Source organism: Hippichthys cyanospilos, chromosome 16 (genome assembly GCF_059441005.1).
Source record: "Hippichthys cyanospilos isolate Australia breed blue-spotted pipefish chromosome 16, RoL_Hcya_1.0, whole genome shotgun sequence".
Classification (NCBI taxonomy): Eukaryota; Metazoa; Chordata; class Actinopteri; order Syngnathiformes; family Syngnathidae; genus Hippichthys; species Hippichthys cyanospilos.
The window spans coordinates 4994931-5005559 of NC_142384.1; the positions used below are offsets into that span (position 1 = coordinate 4994931).

At 37.8% G+C, this 10629-nt stretch overlaps 1 protein-coding gene across 2 annotated transcripts in view; it reads left to right on the forward strand.

The window, feature by feature from the left end:
• Positions 1–2757: 2757 nt before the first annotated feature.
• Positions 2758–10629, forward strand: part of LOC148410258 (cdc42 effector protein 4-like) — a 16669-nt gene continuing 8797 nt past the window's right edge. The window contains exon 1 of one of the 2 annotated variants that reach the window (XM_088435977.1): positions 2758–2789. The gene's annotated coding sequence lies outside the window, so the exon portion shown is untranslated. The other variant, XM_088435976.1, reaches the window with a different exon arrangement.

The window sequence follows — 10629 nt, forward strand, 5'->3', positions numbered from 1 at the left end:
TTCTTAGTCATCCAAATTTACATTATCACAGGGTGAGCGACTTTAGTCGTGACTAAAATGAGTAATATGCTATTTTTAGCCACGACACAGAAGTTGCATGTTAATTTGTGTTTTACATTGAGGTGAATGACACGCTTACCTTGTGAACACCCAGGGTTGCATGTTAAAACCTGACTCCGGAATGAAGAGAAACATTTGTGCTCTTGTAAACTCGAACCCATTCAAAACACAATTTATGTTCTGCATAATTCAGAAAAGGAGATGCATAATCATCGATAGGTTTTTAGATTAATAGGGAGAGTTCACTCGCTGTTTTCTTGTCACAGGAAGTCACAGTAGTGCGTGACTAATGTGACATTTAAATCCTTTGGATTGAACAAATAATAATGCAAGCATTTGTGTGTGGATGCCGCAGGCGGGTAATGAGTGTCCAAACAACCATTGACACGTTCCTTTTGTCCTCCCGCCTAGCCTCATTTACATTCAAATTCTCTTTGCTGTCAGGATGGTCTTCATAATGAGCGCCTCAGTCACGCGTGATAAAACTGCAATAAACAAAACGTCAAACAAATGGCTCACCTCCACTTCCCCGAGACGTGAGTTCAGATTTCTTTGGCGATGAAAGCATAGAAATGTTTATTCAGCCTCTAACACTAGTTACATATGTAGCCTCTATTGTTCTACATAGAAGCATCATGCTGAAAACCTGAGGTTGATTTTTTTTCTTTTCTTTGGACACTCTTTGGACACTCCTGCCTTTTCATGACTGGCAAACTCATTTCTAATTTTGTAGTTATAGTTTCGAACACGTGGTAACTATGATCGTGATATAACAAACAAATATATGATGGGCCATTCAAAAATCTTGCACACGGGCCTGGGTTTCGACACCTGTGCCTGATATGGTTTTCTAAATTGATTGATAGGTGGACTATCTTTAGCAGAGCTAAAGTAGCCAGGTAATAGGTTAAAATTGAGAAGTTTAAACCCTTAAGCTTGGTGTATGCTTGCTGCGTGAACGCTCCACGCGGGAATATGACGCGTGGAATCTCGCCAGCACACATTTTGCAGCACTATATACTCAGTGCAGCTTTCCCACTCAGTCAGTCGATATTCTCCCATACTATAGGCGGCAGTAAATAGCGTCTACAGCATACAAACAACACTACTCTATAACAGAGGTCCTAGTAGGTTCAAACCATCTAAATTCTTCCAAGTTTTATTTTTACAGACTTCTCATCCCTCCCCAGTGTGCATGCTCTCCAGGAGTTGCTTACGGCATTTAAGTCACGGTAGTCCTTTTCAGCCGAATCCTAAATGGATCTGCCATGTTTTCCATGTGGGACAACATTCCGGGAGGTACATGTTGTGTAAAATCTGGCCCACGCAGATGCCGCACGGATGGGCGTGGTTGCTGTAATGATGTCATTTTGACATGTGGAGTCACGTGGAGCTCATGGATGCATCAAGCATCAACCAAGCATGAAGCCAACAGAGTTTTTTTTTTTTCCAATCAATGCATTTGTTGTAGTATCACCATTTCAAAAGCTTACTGCTCGAAAATGGTTAGCGATAAAGGTATACTGTAAAAGTTGCTTTGTGCAACATTGCTACTTTGGCGCTTAAAGGGTTAAGTAGCCAGACAATAGGTTAAAAGGTCGAGATTTTTTTTCCTTGTTTATCTCAGGGGTTACTGTCCCAAAATACCCTCAGTCACTCCCTCAGTAAAAATTTGAGATAGATTTTTTTTTTTTGCTTTGTTCCTTGTTTCTTTTGTTAAAAAAAAACAAATACATACATAAAATCTGCATTTTTGTATGTATTTTTGTATGTATTATGGTCAATTTATTTTTAATAAATACATTTGTCATTTCCTTTGACTGATCTGACCTAATAGCAAGCGATGTTGCAAGAAAATGTGCACTGTAAACCTGCAATAGAAAACAAATGCTAAAAATGAAAATCCACAATAGCGTGAACCTGCAATAACCGAACCGTGAGGTAGCGGTGGAACACTGAAGATAGATGGGTTCAAATCAGATCACGTTGGCATCAGTGAAGGTGGATGACAGGAAAGATTATAGATTAAAAAGAGACTAATTGGTTGAGAGCCAACTAGGTAAATCAAGAGATACAGTTTTTTTTTTTAATAATTTGAGGTTACAAAATTTAATCCACACAGACTCAATTAATTTTGAGTTCATACTTTTTTTGTTTTTGTTTTTAATTTTTATTTATTTGTTGCTGAACCTGTATAAACATACAATACAAAGTCAGCAACACAGTACATTATTAATGGACAGTATACAGAAATAATATAAGACATAAAAAAAAAATAAGTGAAAAGAAATTAATCGTGGTCAGGGGTTGTATTAAATAATTCCCTAAAATATAACAAAGTACGTTCACTTATTTTGTTTGCTTTTACAGTCAACGTATCAATGTACAAGTCTAAGTCAATTAAAAATAATCTAAAATTAGTAAGGGTTCTAGAAAATCTGGCCTTGTGAATGTGACATTTACCCAGTATTAAAATAAAGTTAGTCATAAAACTCAAAAACTCATTGTTACATTCAATTTTTTTGATGATATCTTTTGGCATAATTGTTATGGAATTGAGTTCATTCTTTCTTTCTTTTTTTATTATTATTGCAACATATCTTGAGTTCATTCTTTCGATTTTGTTAGTCGACGTTATATGACGTATTTTGCCTTCCGGGGTTCCTGTGTCTTTAAGGCGCACTGCGAGGGGAAGAGGGCGTGGCCAACCCAGCGGACTCCTGCAAGAGGTGCACACACATACACGAGCTATTTTGCTTGGTCCTTTTCGCACGGCGGAGCCGTTTACGATAGGTGACAGCTCCGCCGAGATTGCTACTTTTGCCTTTCACTTGCGAAAGCTTCCATTTCGTGCCCTTTTTTAAAAACGTTTAATTTCATTTTCGGCGTGCGTCGCCCATCCTCTGCTCCATTGTCGAATCTGCTGGGGGCCTCTACGTGGGACCGGCTTTTATGAATGGGATGCTTAGGTAAGCGTCAACACCGTTCGAGATTGAAACCGCACTTTCGACCTAATTGTTAGCGTTTTTTTTTTTTTTTTTTAGATTGATAATGTGTCATGTTTGGGGATGTTTATCTTGAACCCGGAGGAAGGGAGGCACAGTGTGGATGTATGTGTGTGGGTGTGTGTAACATGGCAGCTGATGCTTTTGTGTTGCAGCTACTTATTGTTCTCATGCCTTGCACACACCCCTTGAAGCGCTGCTTGATGTGTGTCACGTCACTTTATTTTGCTCGAGTGCCAGTTTTCTCATTTCAAGTGGTTCAAATGCCCATATGCGCCCCCCTTACCGTGTTCCCTCGTTACACCGTGGTTTGATTATTGCAAATTTTCATTTTTGACCATAGCTTTTTTCTATTGCTGGTTCATGTCGCTGTCTTTCTTGCAATTGTTCTTCCTTTTAAGTAAGACAAGTCGAAAAAAGTACATTTATTCATTTAAGAAAAAAATCAACCTACAACCAACACATGGATTTTAATGTATGATCATAACTATTGCAATTTTACCTCACTATTTTTCTTGATAAATTTCCTCCTGAGACGGACCAGACAATTTTTAAAAAAGTATGTTATGTATCTGTTTTTAACAAAAGAAAAATAATATTAAAAGAATAAAAAATAAAAAGTTCAATCTATACATTGGGTTCCATTGGGTATTTTTGGGAACCTAACCCCCCTTATTAACAAGGGAATGCTGTAATGTAATTTACTTTTTGTTGTCATGACATACTGGTGAGCCTTTAAATTATGGCGGTTCTATATTTTGTTAAAGAGGGGGTTTTTTTTGTGTTTTTTTTGTCAACAGTTCCAACTATTTTTCATTTATTTAACTTAATTTTGCTAGCAATAAAATCAACTAAATGTGAGAATACATGTGGCCATTAATAGTTTCAATACAAAGCTACCTTTACTCACTCAACAGTATTTTTGTTGTTTTAATGCCGCTTTGTGCAAGCTTTTTTTCTTTCCCAAAATCAACATGCAAAAAAAAACAAAGAATATAAAGTAGCAATTAAAAGCTTAAAAACAACCGACAATTCACTATTTTTTACAATATTTCAAAATATTCTGAATTGGGGATTAGTCGTCAACTTTGTAAATCTTTTGGTAACAAAAACATTTAAAACTGGTTGTGTTGAATAAACCCTTTACCCATCTTGGTGTTTTTTTCCAGCCAACTTTATGATATACAGGGCTGATGCTTTCTGACCTGGATTGATTTGCAGTTCACAACTGTGCTTTTGAAAGAGTTAACAACTTGAATTTCTACACTTTTTAAAGGTTTTCTAGACTTTTGACCTGTTCTGTATACAGCATACTGACTACTGTTATGTCGCATCTGATGTTGTTTACTGCCTTCCTCTGCTAGTTATATCATGATCAATGTAGCAATACTTTTTAGCCAGTTAGCTTCGATAGCTTGATATTCATGGAGAAAAAGTCTATGAATAAATCAGTCGGTCTTTTACGATTAAAGTTGATGGAACGTTAACAACGGCTATTTTTAGCATTAATGGTATATGTAGCCAGCACGCTAAAGATAGACAGAGAAGCAGATGATTTATGGTAATAAACTTGCAAGCCAGTTTCTATTTATACATCTTGGAAAGTGCCTCGGGTTACCTAAGCCTTGGCGATTAAGCAAACAAGCTAGATATATAGATAATATATAGATAATACAAAAAATATATTTATTTTTGATGGAAAGATGCCACAGCTATATTTAACAGGTATTTGGCAGATGGAAAGAGTAGATAAATAATGTTCATGAAGTAAATCTGGGCAGCCATTTTTGAAGAAAAGTTTAGCTTCTGTGAAAGCATGTAACAACCCAGGCTGCGGCTTAGTGCATGATGTGATGTCATCGCTGACTAGTTTTGTATTAGCTAATGGATTTCACCTCTGCGCTTTATCACTCCATCGGAAGTTCACCTTTTCAACATGAGACAATGAAATCAGGCATCTTCGTGTGAGGCCTCCTTTGTTTTCGCAGCATCCAGTGCGTTACCTTTGACCCCTCTTATCCAAACCGCGCATGGGGACGAGGGTTCTTTTGTGACGTGTCAATGGGCGCCCTGATGGATTTAAATGGATGAGACGACCTCCTCGTGTGTCAGCAGCTCAGCTTGTTTACTTAGCCACCTATGGATTTAGCCTGCAAACTAGCCTGCACAGGTTTCCTCGTCTACTATTACAAATCACCTCAGCTCAGTACTTGAAGGTAAAAGTTATAGTTGCAGCTGGGTTTGTTTCCGTTTTATAGAGGCGAATTGCCCTGTCGCAGTTTTCAATTTGTAGAAAAGCATCTGCAAAGGAGCCTCAGCTTGTTATTTGTGGCATCCTGTGTGTGAACATGTCTGTGTGCTCACTGTGTGTTTGTGTGTGTGTGAAGCGTCCGGTCGCTTCACATTCCAGGAAATACCAACATAAACTGTTAGTTGTTATCCAAAACTGCCTCCCAGGATGCGAAACTTTTCTTGAAGGATCCACGGCGTAACATGTGGCCATTAAGGTGAACTTCCTGTAGAAAAGTCATCAGCTCACTTTGACGACCAAATCAGGCATATGCAGTATTAATAAAATGGCTAGTTTTGACCATTTTTTAAGTAACAACATATAATCATTTGAAAACAGAGCATTTTTAATGACAAAGGGTTAGGTTATGTTAAGTTATGTTAAGTCCATCATGGCATTTTGTATTGTTTGTTAGCCTTAAGATAGCAGACATTCCTATGACAGAATTAATGTAATTTGATTAAATTGAAAACATTCTTTGTTCCATGTTTAGATTGAAAGTGAAACTGATGCTTGTTGTGAAATTCACTGCGAGCAACAATAGCTACCCATGAATCAAACTAGGTAAAAAAAAAAAAATGTTTTCACGTGAATAGAATTTTAGACCCTGAGAATACTAACATTTGGAAGCATAATATAATGAATAAAAATCAAGTGAAACAGATAGAAAGATGCTCGTTATGTTAAGTTGTTAAGACATTTTGCATTGTTAGTATTAAGCTAACATACCTTCATGAGTCAACATTAATCTGATTTCATTAAATACACAATATAGTTTCTTTTATGTTTAGTATTAAGGTGAAAAACTGCCAAACTGATGTTTGTTGCAAGGTTCATGCCACCAAAGATTGCCATCATAAATCAAACCTAAGATAAAACTTATGGTTTTTACGATCACAATTTTTTAGGTCATAACACTAACATTTGCAAACAGAACATATTTAATAAAAATCTAATAAAACTAGTAAAAAAAAACTAGTCCTCCCTGGCATTTTGCATTGTTATTTAGCATTAAGCTAACAAACCTTCGAAAGAATGATTGAAAACAATGTGATTTGATAAAATACACAATGTTGTTTCTTTTATGTTAAGTTTCAAAGTGGAAAAGGCTAAACTGCTGTTTGTTTTGAAGTTCTTGCCACCATAGTTATATGCTTTAAATCAAAGCGAAGCAAAAAAAAATCATTTTTTTTACAAAAGATGTACTTTTGGAGCCTGAAAATCCAAACATTTGGAAGCAGAACATGGCGACTTGACTTGGCACAATGTTTAAATAAAAACAAAAACTTATGACGTTAGGCTAGTTTTGTTAGGTCCTCTGTGGCATTTTAAATTGTGTGCTAGCATCAAGCTAGTGCTTGTGTACATTCGTAAGTGTGTGTGATTTGTGTGAAAAATGCCAACTTCTTGGGAACTCAAATTTTAAATTGAAATTAGCCAAGTGGAGATTTGTATCTCGAAATACATACTCGCAAGTTACCGCTGTAAAATTATGAAAACCAACAGTGTCTGACAAAGTTAACCTTTGAAAATAGGACAGGATGTCCATAGCGGATGAGATTGTTTTGGCAACATAATCACAATACCTTACAAAGAACAAATCTTACTTTTTTTTTTTTACCATATCACTGTGGTGTCAACACAACTTTAGTTTTCTCCTGAATCTTCTCACAAAATTCCTTTTGTGCTATCTTTTATGACGTTGTTGTTCTGCTGTGTTGTTGGTCTCACATGTCATTTTGTGAAAAGCTTTGACTGGAGCTTTTGTCTGCCGCTATTGTTTTGGTCTTCGCTGTTGTCATTGTGACCCAGCATTTGCTGGTTGCGTCAGCTGAAGGGAAACATCGATTCCGTCGTACCATCCTGTGGTTCATGTTAAATGGCTTTCTTGTCAACAATTAGAATGTTCTGATCTCTTATGTTCATTGCTTAAAACTCAGAACGAGTTCTTGTGTGTTGTTTTTCCTGCTGCTCAATCTACCGCTGTAATTATGGTGTTTAAATGCAAACTTCTATGGATGCAATAATTTCCCCCTTGCATTCTTTCCACGGCGGAGGTGAACGCAAGAACAGGTTTTCCACAACAGTCTTCAAGGTTCATGGGTCCCCTGAGACTCATTCCTCCTGTTGTCGTGGTTGAACATGTGGTCACCAAGGATCGAGTCTGCCAGTTCTCATTAGCATTCCGGCTAGCTTGCAGCTTTCAAGCTTCTATTGTAACTGGCACTGCCACACCTGCTAGAGGCCAATCGAGCACATTGAGGTTTGTCGTGGTGACTCACCAAACACCTTGACAAGAATGCTAAAAGCCTAGCTATTTAGAAACATCTAACATTGCATCTTCCTGGCACAAATTTGGGAGTAATTAGCTGGATCTCCTATTTGTTTGACCAGCAGAAAGTGACAACTTGAACAAAAAAGATACCTGGATACATCCTCAATGCCAAATTTGTATTTAAAGGCAATCTCAGTTGCGGGTGGTATTTCTGAATTTAACATGCTCACACAAGACGTAGCATGCATGCCCACTCGCGTATGTTTTTTTTAAAAAGGCAGCAAGAGCAAAACTGAGTTCAGTTGTACTTTATTAAAATATTTACAATGACATTGTGTTATTTTTTGTTTGTTTTATTCGCAAATCTTTTATCTTTTGTATCAAATATGAACAACTGTTCATGTTCCCCATCTAACACGCCAAGCGCTTTTGCCCTTAGTCGAATGGTGACTGTAAAACGCTTTTGTAGGTTGTTCATTGAGCATGAATCAATGCTCGAGTTGTTCTTCCAACTTGAATTTTTTTGTTTTGGCGAAGCATGTTTTCTTGCTTTATCCTTTGCGAACCATGTACTCGTTGAGATTGAACACTCTCGCAGCTGCTCGATTTCCACGTTTCTCCACGTAGCCGATAGCTTGCAGTTTATACTGTGCTTCATACACGGGTCTCGTTTTAGAAGGTTATACTCTTCAATGTAAGGAAATCAGCGAATCCATGAAAATAAACCGTGTAATGATAGAAGTAACATATGAAACGAATGGCATTGCTACGCTTGTATTTTGAAGTTCTTGCCGAAAGCTCAGTCATGATAAGACTCAACCAACTTGATTATCTTTGGCTCCCAGGGTGGATAATACGGTGCTGGTCTGAAACACTTTCACAGTATTGCTTCAAATGATTATTTATTTTTTTTGTTAAATTGACTTTTTTTTTTTTTGGTCTTTTTTTTCTTGTTAAATTGACCCTTTTTTTTTTGGTCTTTTTTTTTTGGGCCAACGTCATGCCTCCTCTTTCATACCCACACTTTTCCCTGTTCTCCATCACGTAGTGGCAGTAAAGGTTTTCAGTCAGTCAAGCGGAGCACTCATCAATGTCACTCAGCAACATATGCAGATTTTGGAACTGTGCACATATACGATGCATCGCATCACGAGATGCCTCATCAATTTTGGCAAAAACAAATTTAAGACGTTTAAAGGTGCCTTATGCCCGTGAAAGTACAGTAATTACCATAAGGCACAAATAAAAGTCTTTAATTTTCTCCAAAATAGACAGTGCGCCTTACAATCCTGCGCATGTTATGTGTGCACTGAGTCCCAAAATCTGTAAAAATGTGATTGTGGGACTTTGGTAAGCCCTCCACTTGACTGTCGGACCATTTCCTGTTGGCATTTCCCGGGACTCAAGGGAAGGAACACACACAGTCCATATACGATAAACCAATCAAAGAATATTACGTACAGTAGGTATGCCAGCAGCGATTTCACAAGTCAGAGAACATTATGTATGTGACCTTTTATTGCCGATTGTAAGTTTGACGATGCCCTTTTTAATACGTTTCGCTTTATGTATGGGTTAAACATGTTCTTTAATCTCTGAATGATTTATTGCTCTTAGCGTAAGTATTGTACACAATACGAAATTTTCTCTGGTTTTCCGCTCCCAGCGTACGTACAGTATGTAATATGTAATGTCCTCTGATTTATTGCTGCTAGCGTATGTAATGTATATGTTCCTTTCCTTATGTCCCTCTGTTGAGAAAATTAAAGCTGTTATTTGCACGTTATGGTACGGAAATTACGGTAATATCCAAAGTTAACATTTTGACAGCCCTTGTTTGCATGGGCCTATTTATTTAGGGAAAGCAGGGAGTTAGATTTTTACCAAAAAATGGAAGCTGTCGGTCATTTTCTCCTTGCCCTTCCTGTGGACGTAAATCCCACTCCTACACATCACATTGAGGCTCTTGAGCATGTTATCATTTGCCAGTTTAAAGCAAACTCTTAAATGATGTACTTTTCAGAACTTGACCGTATGTCAGGGCTGTCAAAAACTTAGGTCCCCCCCTGTATAATACAGATGTGTGCAACTGCTAGACCTTCTTGTCATTTGCGCTATAAAAAGTAACTCCTGTCATGTCTTATGCAGAGAACCGTAGTCTGGTCTTCTTCTCTGCTGTCATGTCGAAAAGTGCAGGTCAGGCAGAAAGATGGACTGCAGTGTCTGGAGTCTTCCGTGGCTGTAAATGTAGCACAGACAAGTCATCTCCTCTCAGGGCATGGGGGTCAGCCGCCACGCTATGTACTGACTGGCTGCAGGCCAAGAATGCTTTCATTTGCTTTTTTAAAAAGGCCTTAAACGCGTCTCGACGACTCGTAATATGTCAATCGGCTTTTGGGTTTGTTCTCGCAAGCTCATCTCTCTCTTTGATGCGATGGCGGCGGGAGATATTTTTAGACACGTTTACGATTCTTGTAATAATGTGGACAATTCAGCGGAACATTTAGCGGAATTTAAGCGAGACGTTTTTGCCCGGGAAGATGAGGAAAGGTCACGTCACATCAGCTCGCCAGGTGTGAGATTGTAGACTAAGACATGCTTTTTAAAAAATCTGAGTATGAAAAGGGCTAAGACAGATTGATTGGTTTTACATCTGTAGTTGGACACAATGTGAATTTGTTGTACAGTCGTTATTTATTTATTTTGAGACTTTCATAGATTTGATCAAGTAGCTTGATTGCTAGCTGCTATTCTTTCTTTTAACTGAAGAACCTTGGTCTGATTTTTTTTTTTTTTTTCGGAATTACTCAATTGCGGTAGCTCTCGTGAACTTAAATGAGCTGTTTGGATAAGTCGTTTTTTTAAAGACTCCCTTAGAAATTATAAAACGAGAACTTTTTTTTTTCAAGACACCCTTAGATATGATCAAACGTGAACATGTAGTAAGATGACGCCCCTCCCCCTCCTCAATTGCACCAACCTACTCTTAACTCAACTGA